This window comes from Papio anubis, chromosome 12 (assembly GCF_008728515.1).
Source record: "Papio anubis isolate 15944 chromosome 12, Panubis1.0, whole genome shotgun sequence".
Classification (NCBI taxonomy): domain Eukaryota; kingdom Metazoa; phylum Chordata; class Mammalia; order Primates; family Cercopithecidae; genus Papio; species Papio anubis.
The window spans coordinates 72,700,391-72,717,265 of NC_044987.1; the positions used below are offsets into that span (position 1 = coordinate 72,700,391).

General features: G+C 46.3%; 1 protein-coding gene across 45 annotated transcripts in view; it reads left to right on the top strand.

Annotated features, from left to right (window-relative positions):
* The window catches only part of ARNTL (aryl hydrocarbon receptor nuclear translocator like), a 109,489-nt gene that overhangs the window by 16,145 nt on the left and 76,469 nt on the right, over positions 1-16,875 (top strand). The gene's annotated exons all lie outside the window — the stretch shown is intronic.

Sequence of the window (16,875 nt, forward strand, 5' to 3'; positions counted from 1 at the left end):
CTTTTTCTTTTAACTTCATGAAGGGTTTGTATTATTCATTTTGTTACTTAAATTGTTTATTTGCTAAGGAAAGCGCTTCTGTCTTGGAACTCTGTGGAGTGTTTTTAGATGGACTTTACTGGAAAAAAACAAGAATTGAAATTATATTCACAGTGTGCTCTAAACTCTTAAAATCTCATGCTTGGATGGAGGAAAATGCACCGAAATATTAATAGTGGTTCTCACCTCATGGAATTAGAGGTGACTTAGGTGACTTTTATTCTCATCTCCTTCTCTGTAGTTTCCTATTTTTCAACAATGAGTGTGAATTACTTTTTTTTATTATTATTATACTCTAAGTTCTAGGGTACATGTGCACAACGTGCAGGTTTGTTACATATGTATATATGTGCCATGTTGGTGTGCTGCACCCATTAACTCGTCATTTACATTAGGTATATCTCCTAATGCTATCCCTCCCCGATCCCCCCACCCCACAACAGGCCTCAGTGTGTGATGTTCCCCTTCCTGTGTCCAAGTGTTCTCATTGTTCAGTTCCCACCTATGAGTGAGAACATGTGGTGTTGGTTTTCTGTTCTTGCGATAGTTTGCTGAGAATGATGGTTTCCAGCTGCATTCATGTCCCTACAAAGGACATGAACTCATCTTTTTTTTGTGGCTGCATGGTGTATATGTGCCACATTTTCTTAATCCAGTCTGTCATTGATGGACGGTTCAGTTGGTTCCAAGTCTTTGCCATTGTGAATAGTGCTGCAATAAACATACGTGTGCATGTGTCTTTATAGCAGCATGATTTATAATCCTTTGGGTATATACCCAGTAATGGGATGGCTGGGTCAAGTGGTATTTCTAGTTCTAGATCCTTGAGGAATCACCACACTGTCTTCCACAATGGTTGAACTAGTTTATAGTCCCACCAACAGTGTAAAAGTGTTCCTGTTTCTCCACATCCTCTCCAGCACCTGTTGTTTCCTGACTTTTTAATGATCGCCATTCTAACTGGTGTGAGATGGTATCTCATTGTGGTTTTGATTTCCTTTTCTCTGATGACGAGTGATGATGAGCATTTTTTCATGTGTCTGTTGGCTTCATAAATGTCTTCATTTGAGAAGTGTCTGTTCATATCCTTTGCCCACTTTTTGATGGGATTGCTTTTTTTTTTCTTGTAAATTTGTTTGAGTTCTTCGTAGATTCTGGATATTAGCCCTTTGTCAGATGAGTAGCTTGCAAAAATTTTCTCCCATTCTGTAGGTTGCCTGTTCACTCTGATAGTAGTTTCTTTTGCTGTGCAGAAGCTCTTTAGTTTAATTAGATCCAATTTGTCAATTTTGGCTTTTGTTGCCATTGCTTTTAGTGTTTTAGACATGAAGTCCTTGCTCATGCCTGTGTCCTGAATGGTATTGCCTAGGTTTTCTTTCAGGGTTTTTATGGTTTTAAGTTTAACATTTAAGTCTCTAATCCATTTTGAATTAATTCTTGTATAAGGTGTAAGGAAGGGATCCAGTGTCAGCTTTCCACATATGGTTAGCCAGTTTTCCTAGCACCATTTATTAAATAGCAAATGCTTTCTCCATTTCTTGTTTTTGTCAGGTTTGCCAAAGATCAGATGGTTGTAGATGTGTGGTATTATTTCTGAGGGCTCCATTCTGTTCCATTGGTCTATATCTCTGTTTTGGTAACAATGAGTGTGAATTACTTTTGTCATCATGAAAGACCAGTTAAAAATTAATCTCACAAATTAACACTCTCAAGCCAAATCACGAATTTTTATTTTTCACAACCTGGCTTGGACTATAAACTGTCACACTATCTCAGACCTATCCATATTCTTTTCTGAGTGAGGCATTGAGGAACTTATTATAAAGATGATGCTTTCCTTCTGGAAGTCAAGAAACAAGCCAAGGGCTTGTAATGTGTTAGGAAAGATGTCCTGAGTAACTCTCCTCCTGGAATCTGACTAGCCTTTATTATAGTTACCTAAGGAAATGAGTTTTGTGGGTTCCCTGTTCACTGTGTCACCATTTTTTTTCTTTATCCTGTACTCATATGTACCTCAGGGTCCCCAGACTTTCTTATCCTGGGATTGCAGGACTTCGTCCTTGACTGTCTTGAGCCCCTGCCATTTCCAGTGTTCTATGTTCATGTTCACAACATTGTTGATTTGGCTGTGGCTTCTTCCCCCAGTGTTCTTGTAGATTGAAGAGAGCACATTGCTGTCCGTGTCCCTGTGCAGCTTCCCCTTCCTCTTTATCATTGCTCAGGTGAGTGGCCTGAGCAGTGCTCCTGGGATGAGGTAAAAGAGAAGCCATCAAGACTGCAGGGAAGGGCTGGGGTGCTGAGCTGGCTGAGCTTTCCTGGGGGAAGGCACTGGGCCATCCATCCAGCAGCAGTTGGCCCACAGCTGGCAGGGCAGGCTCAGGAGTGGCTCTTGAAGATGGCTGCTTGGTGTTTGAAGACAGTTCCCAGGGCATGCATTCATCTGTTGAACACCTTCAGTGTGGCAGCCTCTGTTCTAGATGCTGGCTGATGACCAAGGCTGACATGGCCTTGGCTGTCATGGGACTTTCATTCAGTGGTAGAGGGAGAGAGAGAGAGATGATTAGCAGGGAAGTCAATGAAGAAGATAATTACAGGTTGTAAGAATGGTCCCAGAGGAGGTTACAGGTACCTATTTGTAGAGAAGTGGGGGAGGGGGGCAGAGTTAGGATAGGAACCTATATCCCTGATTGCAAGGTCTGACTCCTTCTGTGTCCTCTGGGCTTTCTGGTGGGAAGGGGGAGGTGGAGGAGCCCCCCTGGGAGGGCTGAGCTTCTCCCATTCAGCCAGTCTGGGCCAACCTGGGGCCTTCAGATGGAGAGAGCAAAGGTTGAGGGCCTGAACTAGGGACTAACTCTCTTGGTCACTCCAGTTGCCCATCTCTAGACTGCCCCAGGTGAACAGCCATGTTTTTTAAAGAATGAGGAGCAAATTTGCATACAGGAGTCCAGATTTATGCATGCTGTAGCTTTAGTCTGAAGACAAGCTTATAGTTTCTCCCCTATTATTTTCAACTTTTAATGAGATACCAGCATCTCAGTGCCTCTCCAGCAAGGATATTGGGCTGGTGTTTTCAGGGAACAATTTTCATTAACTCCACCTTGCCTCCCTATCACCCAGCCACCCCCAGGCCCCTTCCTGGTGGCTCAGAGTCTGGCCTTGGCATGCAATAAGAATATTTTTGCCTTGGTGTTAGCCTTTCTGAAACTCTTAATTACCAGTGCTCACAGGACCTTTCTGCAGCACTGTCTGCTTGGCTGTGGACTACCCAGAGGAGCTTGGTGTCAGGCAAACTTAGGCAATTTCCCTGAGCATCCTTGTTGAGTCTGCCTTTGTACTTCTTTGTCAGGTCTAGAGGCTTGGCCGTTTGTCCTGCTCTATTGTCCACTCCTTCTGGGAACCCTCAGGACCCTCACTCCATGGAGACCCAGCACCCTTCCTCCTGGAAACATCAGTGATAGGGCTTTCCCAGCCCTTTCCCCCATCTTCCTTTTCAAAGAACAAAGCCTTTGAAGCTTGTCTCTTACCTGTCCAATGCAGTATGGGAATCTGCAAGTTCTTTGCCTCCTGAAGGGGTCTGGAGAATCACTTGGCTTTTAGAGCTTTCCTCACTCCTCTCCCACCCATAGACTGATTTTAACCTGAGAGTAAGTCATTCATGTTGTGGTTGAATACTCCTTCCAGGCCCACTAGAAAGACTCTTTGTTACTAAATTCTGTTTTCTTGGGAAAGGGGAGCTTATTACTATCTCATTTTGTTGGTTGTTATTACCCTCCTTTAAAAATGTATCTACATACAGGCATGTGTGTACCTACATGTTTCTGTATTTCCCTTGTGAATGAGGCCCTCAGAGGGCCTGGATTTAAACCCTGGGAGTGGTAGTGACCCTTTGGGAAATGTATTCTTTTTGTTCCAAATCTTCTCTGGCTCAAATATGTGAAGTTTTGTTTAGCCGTAGTGTCATAGTTTCTCCCAGTTTCTAAGATAAGTATGGGCTCACTGTAATCAGCATGCAGACAAGAATATGGTCATCAGCCCTGCCCCTAAATTCATAGTCAGACTCAGTGGGGAAGCTGTTCCTGTCCCACCTTGCGCTTGTGGCTTTGTCAGCCTCAGGCGGTTCCTGCAGTGTCCCCCTGCCTGTGACAGTATTGTCAGGAGTTATTGGTACTTGGGTGCTGCTTGGCCTCAGGGTGCCAGGGCTCCCATGTGGAGTGTGCCCGCTGCTGTCTTTACAGCCCAGGTGTCTCTGCAGTCCTCCTCTTACATAGCCACAGCACAGTAAAGTACATCTAGTTTGCGCTGTAGTAAGCAATTTTATTTAAAAAATTAGTTTAATACGTAAATGGTCCCTTAGTTCGTTTGAATGGCTCCTCTCTCTGGCTTTGGTCTGAATGAGCTACACCTGGCTGGAGACCCCTGCTCCGCTCAGCGTGGAGTCACCTCCCTGCGCTAAGGAGGAAAGGAAGAAGTTATTCTTACCTTGGTTTTGAGACAAGACAAGCCTGGAGAATGCTATAGGGATGAAGCAGTCGCCCATTTGTCCAGCATCAGTTGAGGGTCTACTGTGTGCCTGGCATCATGGGAAGCCTCTGGAGTGCTGTGAGCAAGAAAATAATACCTGATTTATGTTTTTAAGGGTTCTTCTGGCTGCCTGTGGGTCGGCGGTGAGGAGGACAGAAGTGCAGCAGGGAGATGGGTTAGGAGGCAGTTGCTGCGGTCCAGGGAGCAGTGCCAGCTTGGGGGCTGTTGGTGGGTATTGGTGTGAGTGTGGGCAGGCCGCAGATAGGCCTTCGCCCATTGGCCTTGCCATGTGTCCCCATGTGTCCCTAGGGGAAGTTTTGGGCATCCCAAACCATGAGCCTGCCCTTTCCCAAGTGTGCTAGGACCTGCCAAGCTCCTGCTCCATGGCCTATGCTGTTCATTCCATCTGGAATGCTCTCTTCCCCCTGTTTTTCCTCCTAGCTGAGTGACATTGATTAAGTGACCAGATCTCTCTTGAGCCTCATTCTCTTATTCTGTGAAAGAGTGCTCATGGAACCTACTGCGTGGGACCATGAGGATAAGACTGTAGTTGAGTGTGGTGATTGCAGTAGCCTCCAAAGCTGTCTCCTGCTTCCAATTTCATCCTGCTACTGTGCATTCTTTACACAGTGATCCTGTGACCGAGGGTCAGATCAGGGCAGGCTTCTGCTCAGAACCCTCTTCACAGTAGCTTCCTGTCCCAGTGAGAGGAAAAGCCAAATCTTAGCATGGCCGTCAAAGCTTCCTGGTACTTCTGACCTCATCTGCCACCCCAGGGCCATGGTGTATGGTTGATCATGCTGGGTTCTGCACAGCTCCTTGTGGTGCATGTAAGTGGCACTTGCTTCCTCCCCAGCTTATGCATTGCACAACTTGCACAGCTGTATATGCTGCTCCTACCTGCCCCTCTCTAGCTCTGCTCCAGCCACAGTGGAATCCGTGTTGTTCTTCAAACACACCAGGCATGCTTCCTGTTTAAGCTCTTCCTACTGCCTGCTCCCTTGGCCTGGAACATTCTTCCCCCAGAGGTGTGTATGGCTAGTTAGCTCACCTTCTTCAGGTCTTTTTTCAAATGTCACCCTATTTAAAATTGTTCCATCTGGGTCACTGCCCCGAGATGTTCCCTTTTTCCCTTTCTCTATTTTTTCTCCTAGCACTTATCACCATCTAATATATTATACATTTTCCTTATTTGTTTGGTTTATTTTTATTTATTTATTTTTTCTCAACAGAACATAAGCTTGATGCAGGCAGGCACCAGTGTTAAATTTTGTTCACTGCTGTATCCCCAGTGCCTGGATTAGTGCCTGGCATTAGGGGCTCAGTGATGCATGAGTGAATGAGTTTGCATGCACACAGGTAAAGTGTTGGAAACAGTGCTCAGCACACAGGAAGCACCCAATACATGGTTGCCAGTATTTTCATTGTCTCTGTTAATTGTCCAGGCTCTGGCTCAAATGTGGCTTTCTCTGAGCCTTTCTGCAGTCCCTTCTGAGGCTGAATTAAATCACCACCACCTGTGCTCTGTGTTACCCTTCACTTTGCCTTCTCTGCTCGGCATTTATCACACTGCAGTAGTGGGGCTTATCTCACACTTTTTCCTGTTCCAGTTGAAATTCCTGTGGGGCAAAGACTGGCCTGTTCAGATTTGTATCTCAGGCAGTCTGCGCCCCCAGCTGGCATGTGGTGGGAGCTTAGGAAGTGCTTGCTGCTGGCGGCTGTGGGAGGTGGAAGGAGCTCTTTAATCCATCAGGACCCTTACAAGGGGGCCTGGCTCCAGCATCACTGCCGTCTGATGTTTGTGCCCCCTCCCAAGGAGTGTCAAGGGAGAGCTTGACAACCACCTAAATGAGAGTCTCCAGTGGTACATTTAGAGCAAATTTTGGAGAGAGGAGTCTCTTGGATGACAGCATCTAGGTGACCTGATTGTTTCACATATAAGAGTCTGGCTTTTTGGCTACTCAGGCTTTGAGAGGTTGGGGTCATTCCAGGGAGGCAGTGTTAAGACCCATGTATTTGGAGGTGGCTGGGGCAAGAGGGTGCAGGTGAAAAGGCTTGAGCTGGCCTGTAAGGGATCTGGGTTGGTGAAGGGAGCATAGCTTCTGGGGGTGGCAGAAGAAACAGGAGAGCTGCCCCTGCCATACCTGGGGAGGGGTGAGTGCCTTGGGAGGCATGGTTAGGTAGGTGGTTTGGGGCCGTTGGGGGAAGACTGTAATTCCAGGGCAATGACTATGGCCTCTTGTATTTGGCAGGAGGGGTCCACACTGGGGATTGTGGTGGAGTGAGGGAGAGGGCACTGGGAGAGAAGCTCTGGAGTCATTTTCTCTTCCAGAGGTGGAGTTGTCTTGTGGACCTGCACATGGCACGCAGAGCCCATGCTCTCAGGCACCTTCGGGGTGGCAGAGTTTCAACTGAACCAACAGAGGACAAGGGGCTGAGTAGTCGGAGGCCTTGGCTGAGATGCCCAGTTTCTTGGTTCACTTTCTTTACCTGTCAGATTAGCAGCAAGCAAGCAAATCCCTCCCGCCTTTGCCCAGCATTAGCCTCAGAGACTTGGGAAGAGCTGGGCCTTCAGGTGGGAGCTTGGTGGCCACACTGGAGAGTGCCAAGCTTGACATTGAGTGTCCGAGGGGCTGCAAGTTGTTCGCTCATCCAGAGATGGGTTCATTCTGCAAACGTAGGGAGAGTTCCCTTCCCATTCCTCTTGGCTGTTTGGGGATGGAATTTCTGAATTGACCTTGGCCTTTCCCTAATCTTGGCCTTTCCCTTGCACCGTGGCCTCTTTACTCTTAACATTATGCCCCAGCCCTTTTCCATGGGTCCCTCGTCTTCCTTATGGCCATGTAAAATGGCTGTATAATATTCTATCAAGGGAATGTTTTCAGTAAGCCATCAGCTTGTTATGGAGCATTTAGATCGCTTCTAATTTTTGCTCTTTCAGCTAATGCTACATTAAGTCATCTCTGTGTATTATGGAATCATTTCATTAGTTGGCGTTTGTCTAGCTAATGGCAATGGCCCAAGATTTAATAGAGAATCAGAATTTCTTTTTTCAAGAAGAATGTCATGAGGATATATAAAAAATTTACTTAAAATGCTAGGAATCATTTTTGTTGGGGTTTTCATGAATGAGGAAGCAGGGAAACAGTAACATGAAATTAGTCGTAAGTGAAAGGCTGTGTGTATACAAGTAACTCGTGACTTGTTTATTCCTGAGTGTGGAGAGGAGCCAATAAATCCTTGGAAGGAGCAATCTACCTGTGAAAATCAAAGAGATCTGTATTCCTGCATCTGATGAAAACATAACAAAATAAAATAAACAGTGATCTCTTCTTAAGGATATTTTTAGAAATACCCTAAAACAAGAAACAGTAAATAAGATTTCCGAGAAAAAACATGTCTCCTTAATTGCGAGTGAGCTTCTCTGGAAATGCCATTTAGTAGTGGAAGCAGGTTGTAGACTTGCTGAAAGGATTTGATTTTTTGGTCATTAGGAAATAACTAGAATGAAATTGACAAATAGCACTGACTTGGTCCCCAGTACTGCTTTTGAGCCTGAGGTATGTGTTGGCTTTGGAGCGATGGGGAAGGCTTCCTCTGACTTGCTGATTTGTTGTTGTTGTTGTTGTTGTTTTGAGATGGAGTCTCGCTCTGCCAACAAGCTGGAGTGCAGTGGCGCAATCTTGGCTCACTGCAACTTCTGACTCCCTGGTTCAAGCGATTCTTCTGCCTCAGCCTCCCGAGCAGCTGGGATTATAGGCACACACCACCACACCCAGCTAATTTTTGTATTTTCAGTCGAGTCGGGGTTTCACCATGTTGGCCAGGATGGTCTCTATCTCCTGACCTCATGATCTACCTGCCTCGGCCTCCCAAAGTGCTGGGATTACAGGCGTGAGCCCCCACACCTGGCCTGTTGTTGTTTTTATTGTTTCAGTCTCTGGTGGCTTATTATGTAGACTTGGTCTGTAAGCTTTGCATTTCAGTTTAAACCAGCAAATGTTTACACTATATAAGGTTGCAAGGAATAAAACTTTAGGGAGAAAGAACCCAATGCACCCGTGTTTCTGAGAAGCTCATGACCAGGGAGTGGGAAGGATAAAGCAATGGTTATTCAAGGGAGATTAAGAAGGTGGCCCTGGGAGAAGTCAGCTCCATCCTTTTAGAGAAGGGAGGAGTTCTGCCTCACTGCTGGGCAGGATGGGGCCAAGAGGCAAGAGAATCAAGAAAGGTTTTATGGAACTGGTTGCGTTTGTCAACACCTTGAAGGACGGGCTGAAATGGAGGCTGGACATTCTCAGCAAAGGTAAAAGGCCTGAGTAGAGGAGATAGAGATGGAAGGACATGGGGCAGTGTTTGGGATTTGGCTGAAGAATCGGATGCCTGTAGTAATGGGCATAGTAGCACTTTATGGAGAGTATCAGGTACCAGGCATGGTTCTAAGAGCTTTTTATGTAGTAACTCACTTAATCCACGCAATGAACCAAATGAGGTACTGTTATTACCCCATTTTACAGATGAGGAAGCTAAGATATATAGCAGTGAATTAATTGCCCAGTATTACACTGCTGTGGAGCCAAGATCAGACCAATTTCATCTGGCTCCAGGCTCTGTGCTTCTGACCATGAAGCTGTCCTGCCTCTGATTTGGGGAAAGAACAGTCACTAGAACCAGAAAGATGGACAGATGCCATATGTTTAGAGGCTGGGATTATCAACATTCAGGAATACAGAGGTGGAAAAGAGACCAGAGTTGGAGATGAGGGGGATTGGAGAGGTGGGGATGGGAGGAGGGTTTGGTGAGAGCCGTGAGGGGCCACAGGAAGACGAGCTTTAAGAAGTTTGTCAGTGAGGCCCAGGGCTGCAGAGAATCCCAGGAGGTGAGACCTGAGGAATAGGTCTGGGCCAAGGAGAAAGCTGTGAGGGCGTCGGGAGAGGGGCAGCAGGGTGACCCAGGCTGGAGCTGCTGTGGCGTCCTATCCTGGCTGCAGGGTGCTGCGTGTTCCTGAGGGATCATAGCTGTTGATGAGTATCACTGTCCCTGTCCTCTTATCTGTAGAAAGAGGTGAGTGTGACAGAGGAGGCAGGTAAGAGCTGGCACTGCTAATTTGGCAAACCTGGTGACTTTTCTGCAGCCTAATGATTTTTGAAGGCTGTTTGCTGTGCTGAGGCACAAGTGTGACTTCCCCCATCTAAATGCTGTGCAATTGCTATTTTCCCTGGAAAATTGGGCCCATGTGGGCTCTGTGTGTGGTTTATTTGAGTTCCATTTTTATAGCCTTATTACCTTGTCCCCATGATGCAAGAGGCCTCTCTCTTTTCTTGAGCTTTGCTGTGAAAATTGTTTCTTAAAAGGCACAAAGTGATCTCTCGTCATCTGGGTGGTGCTCGCTCCACAAGCAGCACTTTTCTGCAGACTCCACATACACTTGTCATCGCCCCTGCCCCCACTTGGCAGGTTCCTCTGATTGTTGGCAATTTACTGAGAACTTTTATAAGCAGCTCTTGAATCTCACTACCTAGGTGTTTGTCTTGATTTCTTCTGGAAGAGTTTGTGCATGTAAATAGCCATTCAGCCTCTTCCTCTCTGAGATGTTGCCCTGCCACTGACCGTGCTAGGACCCGAAACCCAGTCTTGTCCTCTGGCCTCAAGCTGATTAACAATAGCAGTCATCATGTACAGAGCCTGAGCAGTTACCAGGCACTAAGCTAAGGCATTATGTTCATGATCTAAATTATTCCCAATTTCTTTGAGGTAGGTACTGTTACTTCCCCCATTTTACTGATAAAGAAGATGAGCCTCAAAGGGGTAGAGTAAGTTACCCCAGGTCACACAGCTAGTAAATGGCAGAGCTGGGCCTCAGTGAGCCTTTCTAACCTTGGAGTCCATGTGCTCCATTCATTCATTCATTGGCAACAAATGATTGCCTGCAACAGGCTGAGAACTGTTGTAAACCCAGGGTGTGCAGCAAAGGGAAAAAAGGCAGAACTCCCACCTTCAGCTTATATTCTAACTTGGGGAGATAGAGATCATATAATAAATGACATATACATTATGCTATGTGGTAATGATAACTATGGAGAAAAATGAAGCAAGGAGGTCAGATGGGAAGTGGGAGGATTTTGAATAGAGTGGTCAAAGAAGGCCTCTTTGAAAGTACACCAAATTATTAAGTTAACAAACCCCCAAATCTCAGTGTAGCAACACAACAAAACTGCACTTCTGTGGAGAAAATTTCCAAAGTGACTTCTCCTGGTTAGCAGGCAGCCTTCCTTGCAGTCATTGAGAGACCTAGACTCCTTTTATCTTGTGTCTCTGCCTTCTTCAAGGGCTTTAGCTTCCTTTCCATTCAAATGCTGGAGCATGAGGAAGAAGAGAAGAGGGTAGTTTGTGAGGAAGGCTTTATGGACCCATCTGGAGGAAGCATACCTCCCTCCCACCCACTGGCCAGAATTCAGTCACATGTTCACTCCTGACTGCAAGGGAGTCTGGCAAAGGAAGTCTAGCCATGTGCCCCCTAAAAAAGGAAGTGAGTTCTGGTGAACTCATGGCATGTTGTGTGTTGCAGTGAGTGAGGTGGAGAAGTGAGCTATGTGTTTAGCTGGAGGAAGAGCATTTTATGCAAAAGGAACAGCAAGACAAAGCCTGCTGGAATGGAGTGGGGAGGAGAGGAGAGTGGGAGCAGATGAGGGCATGGAGTTGTGGGGGCCAGGCCACTGGGGTCTCTGTAAGGATTTGGTTGCCTTGGGAATGGCAAGAGGAGCCAGAACACAGAGTTTTGAAGAAGGAACAACAGCATCTGAGGCATGTCTCACAGGGCTCACTCTGGCTGCTGTGTTGAGAGTGGACTGAGGGAGCAAGGGGAATGCAGGGGAGAAGCAGGCGTTTGTGGTTGTTATCCAGGTGTGTGACCGGAAGGTTTGGCCCTGAGCTGGGGTGGTAGAGGTGGGGAGAAGCCATTAGATTTGAGATCTGTTCTGAAGGTGGGCCAGCAACTTTTGCTGTGGGATTGGTAGTGGGGCATGGGGGAAAGAAAGGAGCCAAGATAATTCTGAGGTTTTGGCTTTGCCTAATGAGTATTAGTCTCACTTCCTACCCTCAGAAGCAAGAGGGGAAATTTTTTGGAAACAGATATCTGAGTGTTCTCTGGGCCCTGACCTGTCCTCCATAACCTCTTTCACTCTGCGGTACTTTTTTTGGCACAGATGGGCAATTCGCATTCATGACTAAGCTTTCAGACACAGGGAGGGCACTTGGAATCCCTCCTAGCACACAGCAGAGGTGAGGCAGCACTGAGAATTGTCTCACTTTCTCTGGGGTCTTTGGGTCAAACCTTGGGACCCCTTTAGAGGGACATGGGAGGGACTGAGTGTGCCCTCTAGGGGGGTGAGATATGCCTACTGGAGTCTACTTCCAATGCCTGCCATCTGCAAACGCTGGTGACACCCTGGCTGAAGGGTAACAATCCACGTGTGTTTGAGAGTGGGAGCGGAAACTGTTTCCCACGTACTTCCTTGGCAGTCATGACCTGCCAAGGCTGAAACTGGAGATGGGACTTTTTAATAGACCATGATCTCACTAGGAGCATATGGGGAAGAAGGTTCATCTTAGAGATGGCAGGACATGAGCTGTGAAAACAAATAGTGCACACCTACTAGATGCTGGGTCCCCGCTAGGTGTTTTATTTCACTGGAGAGCAAAACAATATATCATCCCTGCCCTCATGGCACAGACGGCCTCAAGTGGCTAAACCACAGAATGGTTAGCTGAGATAAATTATAGTTATTTCTTTTTTTTCTTTACTGATTGCAAATGGGGTTGTATTTTAAATTTTGGTATCCATGTGTTCATTGCTGGTATATAGAAATCCAATAGATTTTGTGTTTTTATCTTGTATCCTACATGTTTACTAAACTCACTAATTAGTCATAGAAATTTTTTTTTGTTTATTCCTCAGGATTTTCTGCATAGACAGTCGTATCACTTGCAAATAGAGAGTGTTTCATTTCATCTTTTCCAATCTGTATGTTTTTTATTTCCTTTTGTTGCCTGAGTGTGGTGGCGAAGACTTCTAGTCCTGTGTTGAACAAGGGTGCTGAGAGTGCGTATCCTTGCTTTGTTCTTAGTCTTGGGGAAAACATCAGCCTTTCACCATGAAGTGTAAGGTCAGCTGTGGGTTTGTTGTAGATGCCACTTGCACTTTGCTGGCATCGTTGTGAGTAGGACTGTGGGGTTTTTTTTTTTGTGTGTGTGTGGTGTTTGGCTGAAATACAGTGGTTATTATCTACAAGTTTTCTGTCTTGAAAGAGGGGGATTTGTTGGGGTATTTTCTCTTTGTGCTCCTTGGCATTTCTGGGTTGCCAGTCTCCTCAGTTCCAAGTCTGAGCTATATGCAGAAAAGGAAATGCAGGAAGCTCACCACTGTGTTGTTCCTTGGGTCCTGAGGTCACAGCTGGTCTACCTTCTTCAGTCTGCCCTTTGGAGTCTTCTTACAGTCATCTAGCATAGAATGCCCAGGGATTTTCGTTGTTCTTAGCAGGTGGAATCGGTGAAAGTGCACCTGCTCCATCCTGCTGGGAGTGGAAGTGGTTGGGGGAAATTGGAGCATATAGGTCGGGGCTAGTTTAGATGCAAGGGCTCCATTCTGTAGGTGCAGGAGGGCCATGGAAGCCCAGCCCTGACAGCAGTGGGAGGGGGATGGGAAGAGGGGGAGTGGAGAGAGCCCAGGTGGCTGCTGCCTATGTCCAAGCAGAAGGTCCTGAGGTCCTGGCTGTGACAGTAGAACTGCAGCAGAAAGGAAGGACAGGAAGTTCCATCAGGACAGTGAGGAAGTGCAGGGAGACCAGGTTGGTCTGAGGTTTCTAGCTTGAGCAGCTAGCTAGCTCTGAGATTACAGAGACAGAGGGAGGGGTCTAAGCATGGCAGAGGCGTGTATTCTAGGCATTGTAGAGCAGATCTGGAAGACTGGACTAACTGCGCTTCCCCTCAGGGGAGGCTCCACAGAGGAAGTTTGGCTGCTGGATAAAAATCCAGGGAGTGTGCTTTCTGGGCAGAGGAAACAACGTGGGAAAAGGCACAGATACAGAAAACGGCGTGATGGGCCTGTTGGGACTCCAGCTAGCTGAGGCGTAAGTGGGTAGTTACTGGTTCCATGACTGGGAAGGATGCTGTAGGAGTGCACAAAAGAAAGAAGTTCTGGAATGCGAGTTGATGCTGCCAGCGGTCCAGTTGGCTCCTTGCCTTCTGTTCTTTGTGTGTTGGCATCAGACCTCTCTACTGCAGACAGGCTGCTCTGCCTGAGGGGCTATAGCTGCCAGCAGCCTCAGTTTACAATCCCAGTGAAGGGGGAGAGCCTTTCTCTACATCTAGGTATCAGTTTAAGGGAAAGACTCTGATTGGCCCAGGTTGGTGATGTGCCTGCCTTTGGACCCATCACTGTTGCAAGGGATTGGAGAGTTCTAATCTAGGCCGGATCGTCTGCCCACCCCCACTGGGGCAACCAGAGTCTTTTAAAGGAGAAGGCAGACAACATGCATCTAGGGAAGATAAAAAAGACTGTTTACCATGGCTTACTATAATAGATTGTGAAGAATATATAATATGGCAGTGTAGGAACTCTTCACAGAGGTTAAAGCAAGGGACTTGATCAAAGTTAGGTTTTATTAAAATCATTTTGGACACTGTACAGGGTTGTGGTTGGAAGTGAGTGATAAGAGGTGTTGAGATGGGTTCGGAGGCCACTGCTGTAGCTCCAAGGAGCACTGATGATGCCTAAACTAGCTTAGAGTCCTGACTTACTTTTTTTGCACTTCACCTCCAGCCATAGCATCAGTGAGGTGGAGGACAGGGATAGAGTCCTAGAGACGTTAGACAGGCAAGACTTGGTGGCCAGATGGAGGCAGGGAGAAGCGGGTCTTATGGAAGATTCCCCACTGCCACCAAGGGCATAAAGAATGAGTCTCTGGAAGGCTAGCCTTATCTTTGGAAACATTATTAGGTGTTGGCATACTCGACGTACCTTATTGCTTCTTCAGAAGTGTTAGTGTTGGCTTCTTGTGGTATCCAGCTGGAAAAGGAAGCTGATTGATTGGATTTCCCTCCCTTTAAAGAGCTTCCTTTTTTGAGAAATCAGATGATAGGTGATACAGTCAGGACTGCCAGTGGAGAAATAGGTGGGGGAGAGGAGGACTCTGGCTTGGAGACTGACTCTCCTGCCCCCAGCCTGCCCCGAGGCCTGTGAGTCTGCTTTAGGCACATTCGTCCTTTTGGCATCATCCTTGCTGGGAAGGCTTTTAAGGGATTTAAGGAAAGAAATGACACAATCTGATTCATGTTGCACCAGATTTCCTCCTCTGTTCAGAATAGAGTATGGGTGGAGGTAGAGTGACTCCAAGAGTAGCAGCAGGGAAGCAGGGCACCAATTAGGAGACTATCGCAGCAATCTAGGATGGGGACGGTGGAGGTGGTGAGAAATGGTCACATTCTGAATACATTTTAAAGGTAAGAACCAGTTTTAGTGAGGATTAGATACAGAGTGAGAGAGAAAGGAGATGAAAATGACTCCCAAATTTTTGGTCTGGGCAGCTGGAAGAACATTGTCTTAAACTGAAGCGGATATGACTCTGGGAGGAGCAGGTCAGGGGTCTGTGTTGTCTCACCGTGTCTTACACAAAGCTCCCATCTACTTCTTACTTGACACAAGCAGTTGGATATCCTGGTCAGGAGTTCAGAGGAGGGGTCCAGGCTCGGAGAGAAATCTGAGCATCATCAGCATGGAGGTGATATGTGTGAATTCAAGAGACTAGTTGAGATCACCAAGGGAGTGACAGAGAAGAGATGAAAACAAGGATTGAACACTCTGACATAAGAGGTGGGGAGATAAGGAAGAATAAGCAAAGAGAAGGAGCAGCCAGTGAGGTGGGTAGAAAACCAGGAGAGCTAGAGGGCATGATTAAATGGTGTCAAAGCTGCAAGGTAAGGACTGAGACTTGACCAATGGATCTAGCAACATGCAAGACAGGCCTAACGCATGCTGTTGGACCTAAGTTTAACTTTGCAAATAAGTCATAGTTCCTTTCCAGAAGGAGAATATAATTTTGCAAAAACAGATAATTTAAGATTTATTGAAATAAATCTAAAAAGATGTGAAGATAGTACCATAGGAATCCAGCAGAAGGAAACAGGGCTTCTGGCTTTTGTGGGGAGGATTGAGTCACATTCATTCATATATTCATTAATTTATGTATTCATTCATTTGACAAAAACTTATTGGGTGCCAGGGGTTGCAGGGAGGAGGGAAGAGAGAGTTGTTGTCTAGTGGGTATAGAGTTTCATTTTTTGCAGATGAAAAGAGTTCTGGCGATGGCTGGTGGTAATGGTTGAACAACAATATGAAGGTACTTAATACCATTGAACTGTACACTTAAAAATGGTTAGGACTGTAAATTTTGTGTGACATGTATTTTCTCACAATTAAAAATGGAGAGAGATTTAAAAAAAGCACTTTTGGGGGCCCCATCATGAACTTGGTCTGGGATATGATGTTTGAAATGGATGCACCATCTCAGTAGATGGAAGTAATGTGGAGAAAAGTGGAGGAAGATGTCCAGCTGAGAGGGTTTTGGGAACTACCAGTCCTGTTTGTCTGGATGGTAGGGTCTATCGGGGGAAATCAAGCAAGCTGAGACTGCAGCCGGGCCAGTTGGTGCAGGCCCAGCATCCTGGGCTGTGGAGTTGGGCCTGCCTTCTTAGATTCTGGGAGCCTCTGGTGGTTTCTGCCCAGGGGAGTGTCATTCCAAAGGTGTGTATTTAGATTAATTTCATTAGTCCTTCCTGTTTAAACCATTGCCTGTTAAAGGCAGTGGGGTTGAGGTATTCATTTTTATGGTGAAAATTCTGGCCTAGCAGAATTTTAGATATCCAAGCATGTTTTAATGAATTGAGTAGGTTATTTTTCCATCCATTTTACAAGTATTTATTGAGGAACATCTAAGTGCCCGTAGTGTTCTAGGCAGTTGGGGGTATAGAATGGGGTGAACTTAATAGATCTCTTCTCTTGAAAAGCCTACAGTGTAGAGAAACCCCCTCTCCTTCCTAAACAAGAAGTTATGCCACAACGTGCCATGTGTTACCATAGGCATGCTACCAGCATTCCATGGGTGCTGAGAGGAGGGGGTGCCTGGCCTGCCTGGAACACTGGGGAGGCTTATAGGTAAAAACTGCCCAATGGATTTAAAGGACAAGCAGGGATTTTCTAGGCAAAGAAGCAGAAATGGGCATCTCAGGAGTATGGTAAATCAAAACATATTGGGTGCT